The sequence below is a fragment of the Manacus candei genome, unplaced genomic scaffold, assembly GCF_025592945.1.
Source record: "Manacus candei isolate 608988 ecotype Guabito, Panama unplaced genomic scaffold, ASM2559294v1 h1tg000059l, whole genome shotgun sequence".
Taxonomy (NCBI): domain Eukaryota; kingdom Metazoa; phylum Chordata; class Aves; order Passeriformes; family Pipridae; genus Manacus; species Manacus candei.
This window is the reverse complement of record NW_026138107.1, coordinates 3,020,061-3,032,748: the sequence shown is the minus strand read 5'-3', so window position 1 is coordinate 3,032,748 and position 12,688 is coordinate 3,020,061.

Below are 12,688 nucleotides of genomic sequence, written 5' to 3'. Positions count from 1 at the left end.
AGTTTGACTCCTGTCTAATGTGTTGTTGTTAGCTGAAATGGTTTTCTAGAGTTCATGTCTAGAGATAGTCACTAGTTTTAAAGAAAGGAGAACAGAAAACATGGGAAATTTCCTCTTTTATAGTTTTTTGTGCCATTGAAATTGTGGTTTGTCTAGAAATTCGACAATTATTTCTGTTCAGTTTCCCAAGAATCCTTATCTGTAAGTAACAACTTGGTGATCCATGTGAGTCCCTTCCAACTCAGGGTGTTCTATGTCTCAGTCCCAGTTCTAGGAAGCACCTGGGAAAGTGCTTATCTCTAAGCAAATATACAGATAAAGCAGATAAAGCTAAATGCACTAGCAGCTCCTTAGGGACAAGTAGTCCATCCATTAGGATAATAGTGTTGGAGTCATAAAGGTGGATTCAGTCCTGTATTCTGGAGAAATGATGGGTGACCATGGCAAAGATATTTAAATCTACCCTATGGGTCACGTTGCTCTCCAAGCTCAAATTATTCTGATCTGTTCTGTCCATGAGAAAAACAACCCCACAATTCTGCAGGATGCTGGAGCTCTGTTTCAGGGCTGGCAGCCTCCGCACAGCGTCAGGATGTTGCTGTGCCCACGCTAATGAGCCCTGCTCACAAGCAGGCTGAGTTGGCAGTGGCTCAGGTCTCTCTGTACCGTGCTTCACTGCAGTGACCAGACCTACAGCCACAGATCCTCAAAAGAACGGAACTCTGTGAGAATTAGAAGCCTACCCTAAGTGTGCTTGAGTATCCTCCTGTAAATCAGGGATAATGGATAGCGCTGTCCACTGTGTGACGGCAAGAATAAATGCATTAAAACTTTGGAGCTACTAAGTTACTATCACACTGAGGTTATTTAGTTCTGCTTCTCTGATGGATGGATGAACTTAAGCACATGCTTTAATTCCTTCCTTGACCGCAGTCAGTGCTATTGGAAACTCCTCACAACTGATCTGTCAGCAGACTATCTGTTTCCTGAGTTTTAATGATCTATAATTTTGTTAGTGGGAAGATGCATATGAAGCAGCTTCTGCTTCATTTCCTTTTGAAGACACCACACTGATGGATGACAATTCAAAAACCAGTTTGTTCTTACGGAAGAACTCCACGTTTAGGCTCCAAATCCTGCCACTTATGTCTGTTTAATATCTCCTAAGTGTGTCTTTGTTTTTGCCTCTATCTCTATTGTTAGAAATAAAACTGGCTTAGTCATTGCTTCCATCGATTACTATCCTGCTTTCCTTGTTGATCTTTTGGTTCTTCCCCTCATCCCACACAAACAATCATTCATCTTCCCCTGTGCTCAGCCTTTACTCTATGTAACAACACATCTATTCTGTGTACATTTTCATTTGAAATGTTGCCTTTGGTGAAAAATATGTTTAACATTAAGACAGCTTCACTAGGAATAAAGTATCTTATTTACATATTTTTATTGAAAACATAGTTTGACCCCTGTTTTGTTCATAAACCTAACAAATAAGGGATGCAGGAGAAAAGCTGCAGCTTGGATGAGCAACCTTTTCCAAGATTGTTTAGTAGTTAAATTTCTAAGAAAATTAAAATTTGTAGGTTTGAACTTTTCAATAACTGATTCATAGAAAAATGTCAGCAAAAGTGAAACATTATTCATGCTATATTATTTTTTTTACATTTCTTAACACTTTTTTGGTACAATTCACAATTAATGTTTTTCAGAAAAAAGTACAAAGGGAAGATTTTAGTCCTAACACCTATTCAAACTTCAGTGTTGAATCTTGGGTAAGCTATTTTTATGAGCAATAACATTGTTCAAAATTATGAGGAAAACAACCTCCCCCGAGTGATTTGTAAAAATGAGCAATTACTATTGCTCAGGTTAGGCATATGTGTTTCCTATGAATTCGAATTGGTTTATAGTGTTTAGGGGTTTTTTCCCTGTAAAATTTAGCAGTGGATTTTGCAGTTCCCTCAAAATCTTGATTGAGATGAGTTGTCATGGCAGGGAGAATTTTAGGAGCCAGATAAATTTCTCTGAAAATGGAGGTAATATTTGCTTTTAGATAATTCAGTGACTCCCCGGCATCTCTGAGACCTCAAGCTGCTCACTTTTATCACTAAATTATGTGCAGATAAGATGGAAAAATCATTTTCCCAGTAACTACACAATTCAGAAAACTGGGCTGTGATCATTTCCATCATATTTTTAAGTCCTTAGTCCAGCTAAGCAAGTCTGTGGACTCTAAGAAGAGACTAGAAGTGACTATTGCTCAGTCATGACACAATCTCAGCAATTTTATTCCAAATTCAAAGGGTCTACTTTAAGTTTTCTTGGGTTCTATGTAGAAGATAATATACTGCTTGTCACTAGCTGAATTACCCATGGTATTAGTTTATATGCAATGAGGTGGCTATAAAAATGAACCATTGAATCTATTCAGACAGGTACTTCAAATAATAAGGTCTGTCAAAATATAAACAAGCATTACAAATATTAATGCCTCTAGACCCCAGGTGGTTGCCACAAAACCCAGTTTCACCAGCTTTCTGCAGATTCATGAAGCAAGTGTGACTAGACAGACATTTTGCTGTGGAAATGCATAGAGCATTCAACAATAACATTACTGATAAATATAAAGTGCTTTAACAATCCAACTCCTTAAGCAAAGGTAGAAAAGGTGCATTCTTCTGGTGTTCCAAGAATTTCCTCACAGATTTCTATATTTGCCTTCCATTGCTCGTAGACACAATCCTCCACAGCACACTTCTCCTGGTCTCCCACAGAGCATCACTGCTACTTTAAAACATGGGAAGTAGACATCCACAAGAAGCTCTGCATGGAGCCAGCTTGTGCACAGCAAGGTCAATGCTACGCTTGAGTACAAATATGATGTTAAACGTAAGTCACTTTGCTGTGCCTCTGTACCAAACTCGCCAGAACTACTTTAATTAAAGAGAAACATGCAGAGATAGCCTGGTTCTGCATGGGGCCAGCTTGTGTCCTCCATGTTAATTAACTTGGGGTCTGAGCACCATGAGAAGGGGGTGAGCTGGTCTTGAACTAGCCTTGGAAGCAACACGCTTTCACATAGTGCTGTGCCAGAGCCAAAGCGCTGATGGACCCAGCTGGTTGTCACCATTTCTGTCAGACATGAGCTGGCTCTGAAAGTGGCATTCATCTCACTTAATGTTAGATGTCTGCACTACAGACATCTACGTCTTGATTAGTCACCCTTGTCTCCCTTTATATAGTCGATGGAAAGAAACAAGCATGATTCACCCCATCCTAAAACAGGTATCTCAAATGTGGATGAATCATGCCTCAATAGTGCCTGTTTTGCTCAGGCAGTGAGAGGAAACGATGGAAACACAGGGTTGATGTTAGGAAAGAAATTAGAGCTTGAAAGTTACTGATTGGCAGCACCTCAAGAGAAGAGTCCCTGTGGGACATAGAGGTAAACACACATATACTACTTACTTATGGCAATGTGACAACTGGTTTGGAAACCCAGTAGCCAGAGCTTTATCTCCCAGTCAGGAATAAAAATGGTCACTTTGGTTTTGGTTTCAACACTAATGGTAAAAACCACTGTGTTTAATCAATGACCTGTATGCGTTTGCCTCTTCCTAAGGCAGGTCACTGTGTATGTTACATCTCTCCAGTATCACAACATTAGTTGAGCTAAATAAGACAGAAGACTTCATTGATTGTATTGATCCTCTTTAGTACCACTTCTTGTTATTATGTTTTTCTTTTCCTTCTGGTAATTTATCAAAAACAGTGAAACCCAGTGGGATCCGTGTCCCATGGCTCCTATGATCTTGTCAAACTACTTCATCTCTCCACTCACTGCTTTTACAGCCTTAAAAAGATAACAATCCTCCTTTCCTTTTTGTGCAATAATTTCCCCTTAAAACAAGTTTTAGAAGGATATCGTATCATACTATATTGAAGCTGGACCTTCTCCCCAGATAGTGACAAAGTGTTGTATTTTCCCCCTCCAAATGTCAAAACTTATGCAATTAAATTTGGATGCTCACAGATTTCATGGTTTTGGGCAGTCTTTCCTTCTGACTGATGTAGTATCTGCAAGAAGCTTGGAGAGTCCTGTGGTCTAAAATAACAAAAATCAATGTGAAATGAGAAACCATCTAAATGTGGAATTCTTCTACAGCTTGGAACATGAGCAGTTAGTCAGGGGTACACAATGTGGTGCCCTCATTTTCTCAAACTGGAGCTCTTTAAAGCTTGCATCCCCTGCCTTTGCTGTTGACATTCAAATTGACTTTTTGCATTTCATAATGGTAGTTCCTGACTTGCTTTTCACTTTATCTGCCAAACCCACTGCTGGGTCTTTCTCAGATGCACAAGAGTCAGGGATAAAGCTGACTGAAAATGCATCACTTATTTCAGTCATTTTGCTAAAGTACACCCCAGTACCAGCAAAGTAAGACAGGAAATTATTAGAATTGAACTGCTGTCATCAATTGCTTTTTCATCAATTGCTCAGTTTTCTGACAAGCCCCAGTTCTTCTTAGCTTTCAGCCATTAAAACAGTAGTAATAATAATAATAACAATAATAATAATGCAGTCAGATAAATACAAGGCAGCAATTTGGACAAAAAGTACCATGTTATTGTCAGCGAAGACTATCATCTACATGTAACATACCACAGAAATGTCTCCAACCCACTGCTCCCAAGCTACAGCATTGCCATGGTGTCCTGTCTGCATGTTCTTCAGTGTCCTTGTTTCTGCAGGATTGAAAGGACTTAGCTCAGGATCTGCTCCCTAAATTCCCTCCTCTCAGTTGGCTAAAGAATGAGACACTGAGCAAGGTCTTGTTTCTACTGGAAGTGGTGAGGAAGAAAGGCTCTCAGTCCTGAAGGAGCAGATTTCTACTTTGCAGCTTCTAAAAAATGTTATTGCTCTGAAGAAAAATTTTTTGGTGTTCCAGTCCCTGGCTCTGCACATCTACCAGTCTGCCCTACCAAATGAGTTCTTTGGGCATGAAACATTCCCCCTTGTGTAACTGGACAATGTTCAGCCTTCATGGCTCTGCTACAAACAATAATAGGGAGATTTGGGAACAGAAAACACACATATTCTATTTTTACAGATGAATCAGGCCAAATTGTCCTGTTAACACCACCAGCCTGTATCCAAATAATGCCATTGACCTCAGCAGAGTGTAGCTAAGAGGAGAGCTCAGCCTCAGCACGTATCCCCCATGGCTGTAACACAGTATGTAATTATTGCTGTTTGTTATTTCTATTGCAGCAGAACCCACAGGATCAAATAAGGATCAGGATCCCAACTGTGCTGGGCGCAGTGCAAACGTATAAGCAGTCATGGTGCCTGCACTGAAGAGCTTACAGCTGTGTCTCTTAGGAGAACATTTCTTCTTCTACTAGACTTCTCTATTAAGAAACCTTAATTGCTTAATTCAGCCTGATTTTTTTTCTCTCCTTAGTTTCTTCTATTTCTCCTGCCTAGCCCCCTTAGACTACCCTCAATAATTCTCCTTCCTTCACAGTACCAACAGCTTTCCACATTCTGCAAGCAATTATCATTCCCACTCTTGCTTCTTGATGCTCTCATCAGATACTTCTCCACCAGTCACTTTCTGGTTTTCAGTAATTTTTTTTTATTAAAAAACAATGATTTCCTTTTATTATTTTTATTGCAACAATATCTTTGGATGATTATTATTCAAGCATGGCAGAATGGCACCACTTGTGTCTCCTCTCTGAGCTATGATGTCATGCTCCTTTGTAGGACTCCCCAAAAGCACATTCACATTCTGTTGCTCTCTTTGTCTGTCTTTTACTACCAGAGAAATGGCTCATTGTCACCCTACAGATTTCCTTCACTGTTATTGCAACCTAAATATCACTTCTTCCATTTACCAAATGCCTGTTTCAGATTACCTCTTTACACACCTCTCTCCAGAGGCATTAGATGATGGGTTTTTTCCACTGTTCCAGACTGAATCTCATTTCACTGTTTCCTGCTCATATTTCCAAAGTCTCTAGGTCCCTTTGTATAACTTCTCTGCTTTAATTTTCACACAGAAATCTCAGCAGACCTTTTCTGGAAGCCTGTCCCTGTGGCTTTCAGAGGTAAAGTGTACCCATTGCAGTGAAGTTACACCTTCAAAAGATCACAGGCTTGTAATGGAAGGTTTGATTCCCACAGCTCACCTGTAATTGCAACTGTGATGCTCTTCTTGGCTATCACTGGTTTTCACTCCACTGTTATACTGGTACAGCAAACCCCTGCTCATATAAAAGGATTTTTTTAGAAATACAGTGCTCAGGTTGCTTATTTCTTATAAGCCACATACAGTGCTGAAATAGTAGTCACACTAGTCTATGAACAGCTTAATATTCTGATAAAGTTCCCCACAAAAGTTTAAGAGAAAGAATAGTCTTCCAATGCAATTTTTTCTGGTCCCATATTGGCTCCTAGACTAGAACAGGGCAGGATAGGAATGGTGCTTCTTCTGCCTTCTTTCTATACATTTTTAAAAGGTTGGAAATTCATCAGAAAACTTTAAAATTGTAGGTCATTAATCCATATGTTATTGGACATCTCTGACCAATTGACTTTTCAAAAGGGAAATACGAACCATCACATCTGGAGACAGGTGGTTAGACATGCCAAAAGAAATCTCTTGAACTACTGTCAGATGGAGAAACAAGTTTTCTTACTTTTTCACTGCTAGGGTTCTCTCTCCTCAAAAGTACTTTTCATAACTTCAGACAAGGTGCAGTCTCTTTCTCATATCTGTTCAAAAAGAGATCATGAACTTTTCAGGTGCCAGGCACCCTGTTTAGACAAGAAAGCTCTACCAGCTTTCAGAGATAATATTGCTTTTTACACCTTTTGATGATACCTGAATTTAACACAAGTACAAGTCACAGTAATGATGTTATTAGCTGGGAGTTATTGTGACTAACCATCATTAATACTGTGCTTTTTAATGTGAAAACTCATTTGTTAACTGGGCTGCTGTTATTTTTTAGCTCTTTCATCTGAACAATCAACATTGGGGAAAAATACTTTTGGGAAATAGGATCTTCTTTTGTCTCAGACTCTTGGTAAAGTTGCTTCAGTTAAAGAGATTCTCATTCTGTAATTTAAACTTTTTTTCTATACCTTATATACAGGTTTCACCAAGAGTAAATCTAAAATTCCTTAGCTGGGATTAACTCCTTCCCATATATGGTAAATCAGATTACCTCTTGTGTGCAGCAGTGTCAGATTATCATCACAGCATCACAGAATTATATAGAACAGCTTGAGTTGGGAGTGGCTTCCTTCCAGGGGCAGGGACACCTTCCACTAGACCAAGTTGCTCAGTGGATTGTGGCTCAGATATGTGTGGTGATAGTTAAGATACAGTGACTCAGTCATGAATTTCATTTCTTGGAGTTTCTTGGCCTCCAAAGTGCCTGTGAAAAATAGCAGAGAAAACCAAATTATGGGGATTAGGCAGAAAAATTTGTTTCAATGTATAGAAGTGGCAAGGGACTGTGTCAAGATATTTTTTTCTGCTCTGCAACACCACTAGATAAACAAAAGACAGTGACTGAACATAAATCTCACCTCTGTTCAAACATCTGAAGGTTGGTCATCTGAGTCCACTGCATTCTCCTTACTATCACTGGGGGCAATTAGTTTATTATGAGGTTGTGCCATTTTGAACAAATGAGATGGATTTGAAGGAACAGCTTAGTGGATGGGCCTGGTTTTTTTATTTCAAGTTCGTAGAATTAAACTGGAAATGTGTGATGTTGGAGAGCTTCCTTGGCTTTTGGGCAAGGTAAAGTAACTTCTCTAGGGTAGATTAATAAATTCTTTATGTCATAAGGGTACTTTGTAATGATCAAAATTAAACAACACTAATAGTGATAGGATATCTTCTCTTCTCTCCATGCTCTTAAGCAGTGTTGAAGATATCACTTCAAGAAAGGTGTGATGTGGGTATTCAGAAAAGATAAGTATGAAGGGAGGTCAGAAGAGGTCTGGGAAAATTACCTTAGCAGAGAGATTGAATGGATTCAGGTTGTTTAGTCTGGAGAAGACAGCCTGGGGCTGCTGCTGATAGTGGTCTACACATTCTTCCTCAGTCTTCCTCAGACACAGAGGAAACAATCCACTCTTGACACTCCTTACAGGTAGATCAACATATAATTTAATCAAAAAGTTAAAATGAGAGTTAAGGAAACTTGTATCAGTGACGTTAAAAAAGCAGTGGAAGAGATCATCTTGGAAATTTTGGAGCTTCCCAAACTAAAAATCTTGTGTCAGGGTAAAAGTGCTAAAGAAGGTTAGAAAGAGTGGGCTGCTCAGACCACAGGAGTGATATATGAGTATCCTACTTCGGCAGGGATGAAACTTGGCAGCCATATACATCTATAATCTTGTAAAAATCTCATGAAAATCAAGATAATTCACAAGGTAATATATTGTATATTGTGAATAACTCCTCAGATTTTGTCTCAAAAAGTTAACTGAACCTACATCTAGCTTTTTGCACTGTTGCATAATCATAAATGTCTTTGTATTAATTACTTAGTTATTTAAATCCATGCACATTAGACCTGACCACCTCGTGCAACAACACTTTTTTGAGATTTTTTTTTAATCTCCTTTTCAGATTTTGCATATCTTTTGGGTCAGTAGGTGTTACTAGATTTTCCATAAAAGGAAATTTAAAAAAAAAAAAAAAAGAATGCAAATACAGTAAATACACTTTCCTCCTGTCCAGAGATGCAATCCTCCTTGCTCTGGCCCAGTGTTATCACACTCCCATCAGCCTGGGTTTTTTTTTTTGAAGATGAAATCTGAACGGGAGAAATCGCTGGCAGAGGAGCTGACAGAGAGCAATTGAAGCAACAGATCCCCCGACAAGTTGTTTCAAGTTCAAGGTCAATCAGATATTTTGCAGTCAAATAAGATTGTGAGTCTCTCTGTACAGCCGATCAAATTGCCCAGCTTTCTTATCTTCCCTCTGCCTCTGCTTTAAACAGCTCGTCTGTGGCTACTGCAGTGATCCTTTCTGGACGAAAACTCTGGGGAAGAGTGTCCTTCATCACAATGTCTCAGGCTCATTTGTTTTGTCAACAAACCACAGTGTTCTTGAAGCTGCTCTGGGAACCACAGGGAAGATGCTACAGACACAATAATGTATTATCTGGGGAAGCATTTAAAGATAGCGAAGGAGTCAGATGTCACTGGAACGTGTTGCTTCTCGTTTCTATGGTGAGGGTGAGCAAAAGGAAATAATCCATGAAAAACACCCAGGTACACTCACTCTTTCCCTTTCATTACTCTATGCATCAGTTACAGCAAGAAGGGATTTAAAATAATTGTTTAAACTGTGCAAGTTCTAAAATGGCTTCCTGCTGACAAATAGTGTCATATTCTCACTGTCTCTCTGCCTGCATTTCTAAAGCTTATATTTGTGCAATATCTATTTTGGCACCTGCATATTGACAGTAATGGAGAGTGATGGTTATCTGCAGAGAATGTGGAAGTAGTGCAATATTCCCCATCATCTCAGAAGCCCAAGTTGATCAGACTTGAAATAGACTGGTCAGCTCTGGGTGAAGAGGGTAAGAGTATCTCTCTTTTCACTGCCTTTCTATTTGAGCTCTTCCCTGCTTCTCCTGATTTTTCAGAAGTTATAGCTCATTAATGGACACAGTCAGCCAAAGAATGTAGCAAAAAATGTTGTTCTGCTGTCTTGTAGTATCTATCTGGTGCAAAATGCAGACTTTTCAAGCAATGATGATGTTTTCTGATTTCTCCTGGGCATTGTAACACCTCTGTTTTTTCCACTTGTGAAAATTCAAGATAATACTTCATTGACTCATAGAATGGTTTGGGTTGGAAGGGACCTTAAAAGCCATCTTGTTCCAGCTCCCTGCCAAGGGCAGGGGCACCTTCCACTATCCCAGGTTGCTCCTAGCCCCATCCAACCCAGCCTTGGACACTTCCAGGGATGGGGCAGCCCCAGCTTCTCTGGGCAACCTGTGCCAGGGCCTCATCACGCCCTGAGTAAAGAATTTCTTCCTAATATCTAATCTAAATATCTCCTCTAACTAAAAAACATTCTCCCTTGTCCTATCACTTTCTTCTTTACAGTAACATCTGAACAGCACCAGAAACAATTCCTCAAGGACAGTTTTATAGACAAAGAAAATCTTTTCAGATGAATGATCCACGTCATAGGCGGCAAAGTTTTATAGTCAGAGATTACTTTTTTTTAGTGAGGCAGATCTTCAGCTAAAGTCACCAACACTCTTATAAGTCAACAAGCTGAGCATCTGGTCTGTAAAAAATATTGTTGTAGTTTGATGTCTACTGTATTAAAACACTTCCCCCCCTAATTCCATGTAGCCATTCTGTTATCGGAATGTCACACTTTTAAATTTTTTTTAATCTGTGACACAGATTTTTCTTGCCCTTCAATCATACCCTAGATAATGTTCCATAAACCCAGTGCTTTTATGTAGTTTACACTGTATAACGAAGGACAAACTACTCAAATTACTAAAGACATGATTTTTGATGATGCCAGAGCCAATAACAGTCCCAGTGCTGACTCTCACTCATGAGTGTTGGTGTGGTAGAGATGAAATGAAGGAAGAGAGGATCATTGTTAGTTTTGGCCCGAGAGGAAGAGATTATTTCTTTATATACATTGAAAAAAACCCACACAGCAACAGAATCTATTCAACTCAGTCATTTAAAAATACACATATCTGAAGAAAATCACCCTAACTTAGAATCTGGATGTGCCAGATAATCATGTCCTCATATTCTTTAGCAAGTTTTATACAGTATGTGTTGTTACTTACTTTGTTTATGATGTTAATTATCATAGAACCATGTAATGGTTTGGGTTGAAAGGCACTTAAAAGTCCATGTTGTTCCAACTCCCCTGCCATGGACTATTCACTAGAATAGTCTTCTCAGGCCTCCATCCAGCCCAGACTTGAACACTTCCAGGGATGGAGCATCCACAGCTTCTCCGGGCAACCCATGCCAGGGCCTCACCATTGTCAAAGACAAGAATTTCTTCCTAATATCCCATCTAAACCTACTCTCTGTCAGTTTGAAGCCCTTTCCCCTTGCCCTATCACTACATGCTCTTGTAAATTACTTCTCAGCTGAAGTAGATTATTACACTATGTCCAATTCTCTTAATTTTTTAATGTAATTCCAGTTGGATCAGAACTGTGAGTTCACCAGTCTCCCTATGTGGGCTTGTCACACAATATCCAATGCAGTTCAGTGTTCTGATCTTCACCTAAGGGATGTCTCAAGGTCTGGCCCACGTTATCTTAGAGCTGTGGTCAGTACTTCACAAACTCTCCCTTCAACTATCAGTTTAAATAATGACCTCAGAAAAATCAGTACCCACCTCATTTTCTTCTGCTCCAAGTGCAAAGATTGCTTCTTGGATCTTAGATTTACTTTGGTCTGAAAAGTGACATGGAAGTGGATACATTTTTCTCAAACATAAATTAACAAAAAAGTGCTAGAAGCTTTTTACCTGCCATGATGAGAAACTAACTCGGAAAAATACACAAAGTCAGTTTTCTGTATCAGATACTACACGATGAACCAGAATAGAGTAAGATAAGTAAGGACAAGCCGGAACAGAAATTAGGTGAATGTCAAGAAGTTTGTTGGCTTCCCACCAGCACAACCATTTCCATCTCACATTCATTAATCCTTCATGAGCCTCAAAAAAAAATTGAGTTTATTAAACCGGGCTGAAGTCGAACTACCCATGGATTTTCAGCATGCTTGTGATTCAGTTCAGCCTTTTCACCTAGCTATGAAAAATGTAAATACTCCGTCATGTCTGTGTAGAAAATTTGTAAATAAATGGAATTTGCTACTCCTTGGAAAACAGAGAATTAATTTCATGAAAATCAAAGGTTAGTGTGTATTTCTGCTCAGGGTAGTAGAAATTATGAATTTGCATAATTTAAAAAACATTTAAAATAAGTTGTCTGGCTGGCTTGCAAAGGCTGAGGTGGAATTTTTCATTGTTTCAATACTAAATATTAATTTAAACTAAAATTCCCATTGGATTTGTACTTGGTTATTGATAAAATCCTTATCAGTGCTAGGACACTGCAGAAGTTAGCCTTTCTTGACTTATTTATGTACTCTAAATATAGCACTCATGCATCAAATAAGAAGTAGATTTATAAATAATTTATGTAAGATGAATAATGGATTCTTAGATGTTTAATAAATGACTAATCAATCGTTATAGAATCCACAGGTCAAAGGTTACTTCTAAATGTGGCAAATAAACTACATGAATAATAAGCTGTCCAGAAATCAGCATCCTGGAAGATGCTTGTAACTGTATAGATAATCATTCATATCCATAATATGCATATAACTAGGCTTGATGAATAATACAATAAGAAACAAAACGTAAATCACAAAAATTTGTTGAGGATGTTCCTGCAAACAATTTATCTTATTTTTCAACAGGTTTTAAAAACTGGCAAAAACATTGTGAGCTTGAAATCTGCCCGTGAAGGTAGAGTTACGGTTCTCCCCAAAAGCACATACCTAATTTTAAACTGGTTTGTGGACTGTACAAATAATGTACAAATCTTTCACATGATTAGCACGTGATAAGCGTGGCAAGCAATG